The sequence below is a fragment of the Chaetodon trifascialis genome, chromosome 13 (assembly GCF_039877785.1).
Source record: "Chaetodon trifascialis isolate fChaTrf1 chromosome 13, fChaTrf1.hap1, whole genome shotgun sequence".
NCBI classification, from domain to species: domain Eukaryota; kingdom Metazoa; phylum Chordata; class Actinopteri; order Chaetodontiformes; family Chaetodontidae; genus Chaetodon; species Chaetodon trifascialis.
Genome location: NC_092068.1, coordinates 4,411,080 through 4,423,900, shown reverse-complemented (window position 1 = coordinate 4,423,900; position 12,821 = coordinate 4,411,080). Strand labels below are relative to the sequence as shown.

At 40.0% G+C, this 12,821-nt stretch overlaps 1 protein-coding gene across 4 annotated transcripts in view; it reads right to left on the bottom strand.

Moving 5' to 3' along the window:
* rasgrp3 (RAS guanyl releasing protein 3 (calcium and DAG-regulated)) overlaps nucleotides 1–12,546 on the bottom strand; it is a 58,917-nt gene extending 46,371 nt beyond the window's left edge. For 3 of the 4 annotated variants that reach the window (XM_070978319.1, XM_070978322.1, XM_070978323.1), the window contains exon 1: nucleotides 2,391–2,510. The gene's annotated coding sequence lies outside the window, so the exon portion shown is untranslated. Of the gene's footprint in view, nucleotides 1–2,390; nucleotides 2,511–12,286 lie in introns of those variants that run through there. The other variant, XM_070978321.1, reaches the window with a different exon arrangement.
* Nucleotides 12,547–12,821: the final 275 nt, after the last annotated feature.

The following is a 12,821-nucleotide window of genomic DNA, read 5'->3' as shown; positions in this document are numbered from 1 at the left end:
CCTACTTATGTTGCTTTGAGTTGACTACCCATTATTTTTAATTAGCTGTTCACTAAAGGAATCACATCATAATTAAAGTTAGCAAACAGAGGAAAAAACTAATTTGTGTTCTCCAATTTATAATTCATGTGCATTGTTTAGTCATTTGTGCTCTTAGCATAATTGCCTTGTGCCTTGTGCAATTATTCTTGTCTTTCGTGTACCATTAAGCAGTCTTATGGATTGCTTTGCATAAATATGGTTTTATTTTGATCTTGGACTTAAATATGCTTCTGGCTGTTAAACACAATGTTGTGTTATCCTTGGGATCCGTTAAACATATGTCACAGGATAATAGACTGTTTATTAAACCACAAATTATTTGGTTTACTTCCTCAAGGACGCCTCCTACGCTCTGTAAGCATAATCATTAATGTTAGTAAATTTGGACTTTGTCTGAAAAGCTAAACTCAGACAGTGAACAGTATTTTAGCTAAAACAATTTTTTTATAGTATAGTTTCTGAATGTTCACACTTCAACACCTGTTACCTGTAAGAAAGATTTTTTACAGAATAACCCTTAAAGAAGCTTGAAAAACAGTACAACTGAAGAAAAGATTTACAATATGTGACAAAAATCTGACATTTTTGACAGTGATTCACTGACTACCACCACAGTAGTGAACTGTACATTTTTATGCAGCCTAAAGTTAAATTAAATGTGGTGCAAAGATTAATACTGACTCAAGGTAGACATAATCATTTGTTCAATTATAATTAAATTAACAACCCATGTCAATAAAAGCTTTGAAACAGATATCTAAAGTGCAGTACAATATTTTTTTCAATTTTTTTTTCCATATCAGAAGGACATTGTAAGTTTGACCTGTTTGCGTTTATTCTACTGTTTATTCAGCAATTTCTCTTTATGAGTTGCTTTAGAATGATGCTATCAGCCATGAGCAGTGTTCACACAGCATTTGTTTGTAGAGAATTCTACATTACTACAAATTTCAATTCTATTTCTCCATTATGTAAAAGGGTTATCATTTTTTTCGTTCTTGCATCATCCCGAAGTCTACCCCAGAATGCTTTGGGAGAGGCAGAGGTTGCACAGTTGCTAGAGTGTCAGTGTAACACAGACAAACATATTCTCACCTACAGGTAATTTAAAGCTGTCAAACCCTGCACGTCTTACATGTGTGGGAGGAAACCAGAGCCCCAAGACAAAACTCATGCACACATTTAAGCGCCTCACAGAAACCCCTCAGCTAGACAGTATTTTATAATTTCACATGAGACTACAACAGCAGAGATTGCCTATTTCTATCACACATCTCAATCTCAAGAAACTGAGAATGACAGAGCTGGGAAAGGACTCATTTGTTGGGCTTGATCTTGACTTAGTCATCTAAATTGTGCTCAATGTTGGACATCCCACAAGGGGCCTCTGAAATAAGTGCTACTTAAGTCAAAGCAGAAATAAAATATTGTTAATCCATTTGTTTACTATGTGATGTATGCTTTGACCTACAGTAAGCAGTAGCCTACACTTAAATCTCACTCACTTCTAAGTAAAATAACAGGGTAAGTACGGATAATATGCACAATTAAAACAAGAACACTTAATGTTGCTTGCTACTGACAGTGTGACGCAGTGGCGTCCCATGAACAACAAACAGGCCATTCTGAAACTTTCAAAGTGTTCTCTTTCACGTTGTCTGTGTGGACATCACGCTGTTTTCACGGAAGGTAAAACATTAATGCGTTATATGTCAATTGCTACGGGACACACACACTGACACATTTTTATGTTTTCTTCCTTTTGATTTCACGGCTCAGCTGTGCATGTTACAGTCAGCTGTGCCCTTTAGCATGACTTGTGCTTTTCTGCCTCCACAATGGGTCACTGTGTGCCTGCGTCTGCTTTATGGATGCGTCATTCTGTGCTTATTAGTCCAGTGACATGCACTGCTCATAGGTGCACACAAACACACATTCAAGCAGAAGGTATCATATAAAAGCAAAGACACACACCTGCTCACACACATTCACGCACACTGTTCTGTGTGCTTAAAAGTCCACCACACATTATGATCTACTTCAACCAGTTTTGATAACTGAGAGAGACAACTACAATATAATGCCATCTTTCACTTGTACTTCTTACCACACATAGACACAAACACTCATACATTAACACACGCATTGTTTCAGCCCAACACTGACAGCCTTAATAACACAGAAGGAATCCATTGCTGAAAAACGAGCTACTAAAACAGTCATTCGGTTCATTCCTTTTACAAGGCAACAAGCAGGCTTTAAATCTCGTTGTTGCTGTCACAGAAACAAGCAATTAGAAATATCACACAAACTACAAAATCTATATTTCACAAGCAGTCAAATCTTACCCCCTAAACAGCAGTATAACAGCAACCATCCAGGCTAAAGATCAGTCCTTTCACTGAGATAACTGTAACTGCTGCTGGATGCTGCAGGCTGCTACTGGCTGTCAAGCACAGAGACTCCCATGGTGGAGCGTACACTACATTATGACCTCCTCCTCCTCCTCCTCCTCCTCCTTGTTGGTAAACACAGCAGCCTGAAGCAGCAGCAGTCCTGCCATATGACCTTACACACACACCCATGCACACATACACACACACACAAACACACACATCAGGTTTATTACATTTGTGAGAGCCATGCACTGATTACACTTAACCTCTGCCTTAATCTTAGCTACCACTACGTGCTTAAATCCTAACTTGCACACTTTAAGAAAACACACACACAGACACACAGACACACACACACACACACACACACACACACACACACACACACACACACACACACACACACACACACACACACATAGCATTTGACATTTTTTAACATCTACAGTTGTGATCATAATCGAAACAGAAAATATTAATAACTTAGATTGGCGTTAAATCCTGCATAAAAGTCCATACATTTAAGTGGTAGGTGGTTCAGATCCTTTTCTTGGGTCCAAACTAGACAGTATAACAAAAACAAACTGAGCCATCAAGGCAGCGGTAGACCCGCAAATGCACTGTGAGGTAAAATGACTGTTTTTGTCAAATTAGTCTAGTTGCTTTGAAGGCAACATAGAGTGATAAAATGGCTTCAGTTCCAAATCTGAAAGCATCACAAACCAACAGCATTACATCACTTAGCTTCTGTGCTTCTGTACTAGGCTGTGCTTCTCAAAAAGGGGGGTGTCTAGACCTCAAGGTAATACACTGGCTATGAATAACTACCTTGTACATACCCCACTTAAAAAATCCAAACTAACCTTAAGCAACCACCTGCAAACAACTCAAAATGCGTCACAGAGATGTGAGTTTCTTAATGGTGATTATATCAATGTCTCAATTATACCAAATGACCCTGTGCTAATTAAGTTTCTAACTTTAAATCAGATTGTAATCAAGCTGCTTGAACAAGACAGATATGCAACTCATGTACTGTAGAGCATTAAGAATGAAGATGATGTTCAGAGCAGACTAGACAGGTTGGAGTCATGTATAGTCCACTGCTGCAGACAGATGTTACATTGACCTTGGGTTCAGACAGCTGGTCGGATGGCTTAAGCAGATGGTTCTGAGTTTATGACTATGTGTGTGTGTGTGTGTGTGTGTGTGTGTGTGTGTGTGTGTGTGTGTGTGTGTGTGTGTGTGTGTGCAGTTCATGCTCTTACATACATTTTCCATTTAACCCCCATAACCTCCATCTTTTAATGTGGCTTTTGGTGAATTTTCACATTTGATCTTCCTCAAAAAAACCCTTCAATACCTGGTGAAATTCGGCAAACAAATCATTAGAGACTGGTGTTATTTATGTCTGGAAAGATGAAACAACTGCCAGAGCCCCAGGGTCTCTTAATTCTCCTTGCCACCAGATTAATATCTTAGCAATTATTGGATGATTGCCATGAAAAGTGGTTTCCACATTCATGTTCCCCTCAGGATGATTAATCACTTTGATGATCCTGTAACCTTTCAGCTCATGCCATCATCAGGTCAAATTTTCATTTGTACTTTGCGCACTGACGCCCTCATCAGCTTCAGCAGTGTGTTGCATTTAGTGCTACATAGGAAATGTAACATGCCAACATAAGGTGGTGAACCTGGTAAACTATGTGATTAGCAACAGAATGTTAGCACTGTTATTGTCACACATTAATCTGCAGCATTGCCTGAGTGCAGCCTTACCAAGCAGTTTGTCTGGCTGCTGACTCCTGTACCCAGCAGTAGTGTGCCTAGAGGTGATGGGACTTTTGAGGGAGTTGGCAGTCGGCCTTTCAGTGTGATGTAACAGCTCTCAGATTTATTTATTTGCCACCATAAAATTCTTTGGTTGCTGCAGTAATTTCATAATAACTGAATGCCAAAGGTTTGAGGTAATTATTTTCTTCACACAAATTTCTACACACAAATTTTAAAGGGTATTTTCGAGAGCCTTAGTAGGATCATGTACAGAGTGTGGAAAAGTTATTATATGCTAAAACTGTCAAATGAAGTACTCTCATGCACTCCAATCTACTAATATGTTTGTGTTTTCTACTGTATACATACAGTCACATTGATCCTCATTTTCCTGTAAGAAATCACTGACAGGGTGGCACAATAGCGCAGCAGGTAGTACGCATGCCTCACAGCAAGAAGGTTGCCGGTTCGATCCCGGGTCAGGCAGGGCCTTTCTGTGTGAAGTTTGCATGTTCTTCCCGTGCTTGCGTGGGTTCTCTCTGTGTACTCCAGCTTCCTCCCACAGACCAAAAACATGCTCATTAGGTTAATTGGTGACTCTTGGTGAAAATTGCCCTTAGGTGTGAATGTGAATGGTTGTCTGTCTGTATATGTTACCCTGCAATCGACTGGCGACCGGTCCAGGGTGTACCTCTCTTTAACCCATCCTGGTAAGTCCTTCCTCCGCGGCAGACCAGGAGCGGTGGGCTGCCAGCCGACAGCGGTGACCCAGTTCCTTCTTGTCACCATTCAGTCAGATGGTGATCTTCTTGCATGTTTTAGTGGGGTTATTTCTGGAGGACACCCCACAGGGTGAACATGCAAACTCCACACAAAAAGGCAGCAGGCACCGAAGGCATGGTGAAGGACATGCCCCCAGCGCCCACAGTGCCTCACCTTCTAGCTGTGAGGCGACAGTGTTACCACTGTACCACCGTGCCACCGTTTTCCCCTCACAAGTTTCACGTCATCTGAACCAAACAGCATGTAAATGTCCATTCCACTGAAGAACACATCATCCTCATCATCATCATCATCATCATCATCATCATCATCATCGTCATCATCATAAGCCTGTTGATGATGACTGTGCATTTGAAGCTAATGTTAGTGTGTCCTTTTTTAACCACAACTAGTGTTAATTTCATTAAACACCACAGATGATTAATTTTATGACAACTGGCTCTACCCATCCATTCAAACATTCTGTACATTACACATAAACTGTCCTAAGTTAATGCCTTCGGTGCCTGCTACGACTGTCAGTTGTAGCATACCAGTCTCCCTATCTGTATGTCTGCTGGGAGATCTTTCCTCAGTGGAACTGGCACTAATATGAACAACCATTACTGATCACCTCAAGAATCGCTAAAAAGACAATCTTACTAAACTAGAAAGACTGAAATAACTTGTCAACATCCCAATGCCACCATCTGCTATCTATCAGGTGTATTTCAACAGAAAGCAGCATTAAAAAACAACCAAATAGATTCAGTTCACAGATGTTGGCCCCATTCACCAGCACCAGCTGCCTACCGTGGAACACAAACCACTATACATACGTATGCTTTGTCACCCAGGTAACTGGATTGAAATTTTTTTTTTTCTGCCCCACGCACAGTCATAGACAGGTTTTTAACAGATTTTTCATGAGGATTTTCTGCTTTTCTCTTTTATAAAGCTGTAAGCTTATTCTCTCGATGTTTTTGACTGTTAGTTGCACACAACCAATCTGAAGTTGTCACCTTGGAAACTGTGATAGACATTCTTCTCAATGATAAATAGATTAATAAAAAACACAAAAATTTATCCATAACTATGGCCATCATTAGCTGTTAGTTGCAGCCCAGCTACATGATGAGATACCATAGTTGTCACTATGGTACAATGGTGTGTGCATGCACTACGTTCTCTAACTAGACATGTAGTCAAGCTAATAAAGTCCTTTACTGACTGTGAAGATGTATGTGTGTGACACCCTAGCAGTCAAGATTGTGTGTTTGCAGAAATGGCATCAGTGCAGTCAAACCAGAGATGCTGAGGCACATCTGATGTGTCATCAGCAGGTCACAGTGATGCAGAAAAAGCAGTGTCTATGCTATCCTTGGACACACACTCAAAGGTGTGCACGCACATGTATGCAGAGCCAAACACAAAAGCCAGAATATGGCTTTATTTCAGCTTGTGTGGACATCATGTTAGAACAAACTCAGTCAATCTGAGAAAGGAGTTGTCATTCAGTAGAACAGTAACAAAGGGTTGAAACATGTAACTTGTACAAAGTGAGTATATCATCACCCAGTGAGTATATCATCACCCAGTCTTTCTGTCAGATTTTAATGATTCTTACATATTCACATGTTCATGTGCACATTAATGACAGAACAGTGTGTACTGTGCCCCTCTAATACCCTTTACAGAGCCACTTGACATTCTGCAGGATGAACACAGCTTCACTTATTTATTGAATGTGAGCACCAAAAGTTTCAGTTTCAGCTGAGTCTCACAGTGATAAAGATGCACACAAGACAGCTATTTGCTCCCAGTAAAGAAAGAATAGCCTGTGTGAGAAAGTTTCCTTTTGGACTCCATTGTCTAAGGATTTGAATCTATTCCATTTATCCTATCAATTCTAATCTATTCCCTGCTCACTCCCTCTCAAAGAGCATTGAGCCACTGGCTGATGTACAATTACTACCTCTTCATCTGAGGGACACCCGTTTTTAAAGAACACTCATCAAAAAAAAAGAAAAAAAACTTTTTTATTTGCTGCTTCAATAAAATTGCAGACAGAAACAGCTCCTGTGTGAGCCTAATTAACTTAGAAACCCAATCAGGGATCAAGAAACAAAGCAGGAATAAAGGTAGGTGTGAATAAAGAAGACAACAGTCTGCCTATAAGGTCAATGTGGGAGCCCTTAGCTTAATATTTTGGAGGAGCTGCCATATTTTATTTGGCAGCTCCTCCATTTAGCCCATTTACAATAAAATAATGAACACTTTACATGGCTACTCATTGTTTCTTGCCCTTGGTTCCTATGATTTCAGGACCATATGCTAACAACTTGTAGAGACATAGGACTTGTTTGAGTTAGGTCATCCATCACAGTGAACAACTGCGTGTTAATGCAGTGCAGATCTTTCAAACCAGCAACAATAACCCAAGTCCTCAGAACTATCCATCCATCCATCCATTTTCTATGCCATTTATCCCTTTCGGGGTCGCGGGGGGGCCGGAGCCTATCTCGGCTGTCAACGGGCGAGAGGCGGGGTACACCCTGGACCAGTCGCCAGCCAATCGCAGGGCACATACACACAACCATTCACACTCACGGTTGTTTTTGGTCTGTGGGAGGAAGCCAGAGTACCCGGAGAGAACCCACGCACGCACGGGAAGAACATGCAAACTTCACACAGAAAAGCCCGACTCGGAAATCGAACCTGCGACCTTCTTGCTGTGAGGCACGCGCACTACCTGCTGCGCCACCTCAGAACAAAACAATCAAATACATAATTTGTTACTGCTTTCCAAAATGACCTAGAATTGTTTTCTGATCTGACCTTTTGGTTTCTGGTTCAGAGTATTATTTGCTCGTGCCTTTCAGAAAAGTGGCATGACTGTTTTTTGATACATCATCTTAATGGTTAAAGCTTGGTGACGTCAGGCAGATATTGTACAGATTAGGCATGACATTAACTTTGAATTGGTTGCCCTAAATACTTAAATCTACCATGATGGTATAAATCTACCATCCCATCTTCCCTGCACTCATTTTCTGACATCCTTCATAAAGACAAAAGACACAGTGAGGTGTAGAATCATTACATATGGACAAAATACCAACAGACAATGGGTTGAGTTGAATGAAACCACCCCCACCATAAACCTCCATAGGATTTTGTGGCATTATACTGTAGCAGTATCCGTTAAACTTCTGATACAATTACCAGCAATCAATATTGACATGACCACAGGTCAACAGGTCACTCAGTAAAATTAATCTGATGATAATGTCTTCATCAGTCACCATTCCACTTTCCATTTTTAATATGATATGAAGGCCTGCTTTGTAGAGAAAGAGAAAGTGTGGGAAATGATCTTCCTGAAACAGCCAGTGGGGGTTATTCATTAAACCCAGAGGTAACCGAACTCTGAGCAAACTGCGGCCAGTTAATTGGAATAATGAATAAATTGAATTGTTTTATAAATTAATAGTGGAAGGGTCAGGTTACCATCATTCTATTCTGTGCAGTTTCTCAGGTGACAGCTAATGAAATAATTATGCTAATTAAGTATTGCATGTTTTGGCTATGGTACTACTTCTTTTGAATGTATGCAACTCCAGTGTGCCTGTGTTGAAAACAACAGGCCAAGGGAAAGCAGTGAGGCACTGAGGTTTTGATAGGTTGCCAAGAAAAGCTGTTCATGTTAACCTGTGAGACCCAGTCTGTATGAAGTGTTTGCATTAAAACATTCTGAAGGAATGATGTAGGCCAACAAACTGTTTAGGAATGAAGAGATGCAACAGTGTCATATAAATAAACTTTGTGACAAAGCAAAGGGTTCAACCTTTTATTAAGGTGTCCATCATCTTACTATCTTTTTCTGTTAGTGCAAACCGCTTTAATCTAATATTTAATTCTGTAGTTTTGCCCTTTTGGTAGATAATTTCAATCAGTGCCATTTAAAGTAACTGTAAATATCCAAGCGTGAGAGAAGCCAGACTACATAATATGTTACGACTACAAAGATACTGTAGTGCTTGATTCAGTTGCAATTCAAACATAGAGTACAGTAGGCTTTCTGATACATCTCTCTGATTATGAGCAAGATTTCAGTTATGCCTGAGAAGTGATAAGGTCCAACATGGCAAAGGCTGCTTGAAGAGGCAACAGTGCTGATAACATCCTACAGCGTGTTGAACACAATGAGTATCATTCTGCTCTTAGAGTCTTACCAGTAGTTGGCAGTGTTGTGCCTGAACGTGTTCATTGAACAATAGTTCATGAACTCATTCATATTTTGGGCGAATGTGAACTGAATGTACTGTATTACTGCCTGATGAACTTTACTGTGAACTCGTTCATTCTGGTGTCTGTGAACGGCTAGTTAAACGCTCTCTCAGTTTAATTTCGTTCAATAGGGTGCCAGATTTCTATAGAGCCTTACAGACGAAAACCCGGCTAAAACACAGTGTAAAGAGGCCTTAAAATTTAGCAGAAAAAAATCTGGCAACATCAGCCACCAGTGTCGCATCGCTGCATGCATCATTAAAACAAAAGCAGCATGGTGGCATCATATGATCATTTAAACGAGTTTTATGACAAGGTCTGTGAGGATGGGAAAAAATTGTACTTTTCTGTGCAAACTTTGCCCGCCGGCTTTCAAAAAGAAAATTTACACTTCAGTCACATGGGGTGAAAGCTGCAGCTGCCACTAGTGTGGACTGAATGGAGAGCAACAAAGTGTTAAAGCAACAATGGGGAAATGCTGTCCCCTCAATGCTAATGTAAACCCTGGTTGGATAAGGATTCAAAATTGGATATGAAGATGAAATCTGACGCATAGTTACAGTGTTAAAACTGATAAAATAATTGCTGTCTGTGGTTCTATATGGGCTGTGGCAATAATTTTGAAAAATAATAGCTTGCAGCAACATATGTTAAAAAAAAAAAAGAACTATGAACTATTTCATTTTTGGAATGGTGAACTTCAAAATTTTGAATTATGAACTATGAACTGAACTAGTTCATTGTAAAAATTTGTGAACTGAACTTTCAACTAGTTCATGTAGAAAGTGAACTTTCCCAACACTGGTAGTAGGGCTACAAATGTAAAGTTAGTCCTGAGGGTAGTCTTGATTAATAGTATTAAAAATAATCATCAGGGGAGCATGAATGTACAGTACAGCAATGAGATCTCTTGTGTACAAAGCTAGCACTGTCAAAAAGATGAGTGTAGTAGAAAGAGATAATGTGTGCCAAGTGGAGAGGGTTCCATCTTTAAGGAGAATTGAAGTGCTTCATAGGCAATGTCAACAGTCTTAAGGCCAGACACCCATTATGAGATTTCCTTTTTTTTTTTTTTTTTTTTTTAAGAAATCCCACTTGCGTAGTTAACATCTAGATGTTGGAACCGTACACACACTGCAGGAGCAAGTTGAATGCATACATTTGTGGCACATCACAAGATGTGATCGATTCGCAGGTCCACATCTCCTCAGAGTTATTTTGTGGTTCAGGAGATCCAAAATGATAACTGTCTAATGAACTAATGCTACAATGAACTAATAGCAAGTAATGTGTGACAATGAATGTAGTACATACATACTACATACTTTTGAATAATAGCTTGAATAGTAATTGTAATGTCAATAGTAATTGTAATTCATTACCCATGTAATGAATAGTAATTATAATGTAATGTCAACATCTATAATGCATGTACAATGCAAGCGGTTGTTTCAATGTACAAATGACAAAGATTGACACTCACTGTATGAAACATGGATGTAATCTCCTTGATGCCACCTATAGGTTTCTGAAGAGCCATTGTGAAGCTCAGTGACAGTAGCTCCAGCCAACGCCAGCTTGGCAATGCCTGACTCCACCAAACTCTCAGCTAATCCAAATGTGAAAAAAGAGGTGGAACGTGGGTGGAACAGAGGTAAGCCGAATGAAGCCTGGTTGCTGAAACCTAGTGACTAGCTGTCCATGTCAATAACTATGCATAATTTAAGCGTATGATTTAAATGAATGAGTAATTCACCCCGTACAGAACCAGCCTCAGGTGGCCACTTGAGGAACTCTGCGTTGGCTTTGTTTTTTCAGATCCAGAAGTTACAGCTTGATTCAAAGCTGAAAAAAAAAAAAAAAAACGCTCCGGCGCCAAAGTGCTACAAAGTGCTCGCAGCTAGGTGTTTTCAGAAGAACATTCTCCCATTATTCAGCTGGGAAAAACTGTTTGGTGGACACTCCAGTAATACATGGGACTGAGGCTGGACAATCAGTTCTAAAAAACAACTTTTTCTTCAGCTAGTTAAAGGAACCAGTGGGCCTCACAGCTGTAGAGGGTTGCACCAGTACTCATAGACTTACAATATACAACTAACTCTCTGTTTCGTATATGCTCTGCCCTCTAAGGATATTGCTACCCACAAGCACAAACACACCCACTTCACCAGAAATCAATAACCAGTCCATACCTCACCAACGGTCACAGCACCACAGTGTATCACATGCAAAGAGACAGTACAATACCTGATATTCATTATGAGGGAATGAAACTGGAAAACTGTGACACACCGTAATAGTCCAGCATTGAGCAGAGCAGGTGAGAAAACAACTCACTATGCACCAAGAGGCATGAGGGAGTGCACAGTTAAAGCCCAGCAAATAACAACCACTCAATGACTAAACACTCAAAACTGAGTGAGTGATAGAAAAACCAGAGACACTACTGCTGACCACACACCGTCCAACTGTATGAGCCATCCAGCTGGGGGAAAATTATCCTGGTGTACTGTATGTTGCAGGTTATCTAGTCAGGTGATGTTAAGTATCATTTCAACACAAATAAATAGGAGTATGTTCACTTCTTAACCTTTGCCTGAGGAAGACCATCGGTGGTTCAAATAATTCTAGTCATGTCCAGGAAGGAAAATTATAGCAGTGTCATAGTGTTTTTTCTCTTTTTAATCTTTAAGTTATTTGCTACTCAACTCATTTTTACAACAAATAATTTTTGTACTATAACTCAGTTAGTACAGTTTTTGACTACTCTGCCCACCTCTGGTCCTAATAAACTATTCCACTAAATATCTGACAGATGGGAGTCGTTATGTGATCTATGTCTGTCCAAAGCAGCACAAAATTGATACAATATGCAGTTAAAGCAAATTGAAATTCATATTGCAGCCATTATCAAAAAGATATTTTAGGTCCTAATTTTAAGGAGCAAATCAGATAGTCAGATATATCAGACAGTATTGTTCTTCCATTCAAACATTTAGGCAACCAAATATGAACCTTACCTCATCTGACACTTTCAATAAGATCTATCAGCAGAGCACATGGATCCACCTTTGAAACATGTTCATGTATAGATCCACCTTTTGTCCATTCAAATCCGCATCATAACCCAAATCAGGCGGAATTTACAAGGCTGCTACTGAATCCAGCATACAATAGCCCTCCAGTCGTCACTTTTGCATCAAAGTATCTCCTAACGCTTTCTTCAGATGGCCCTCTGTCATTCTGAAGCCCTTTGTCTGTCTCTGCCATATACAGTTCTGCTGCATATTCAGCCAGCACTGATCCCAGTGTCTGAGTTGTTTGTCTAAATGGCCACTAGACTTCCTTCAATTCTTTCCCAACTTAGTTTTCCTGCCTGTGTTGGTTGGTTTCCCTGGACTGAGCTAAATATAGGGACCACACAAGGTAAAGTGGAAAAGAGCAGAGCAGGAAATGTATCACAATATGCTTGTGCGCACATTCATGTTTGTTTCTGCATGTCTTCCTGTCTCCTGTCCCACCAATATGCACGATAACTTTGGTAAATGTCCAATA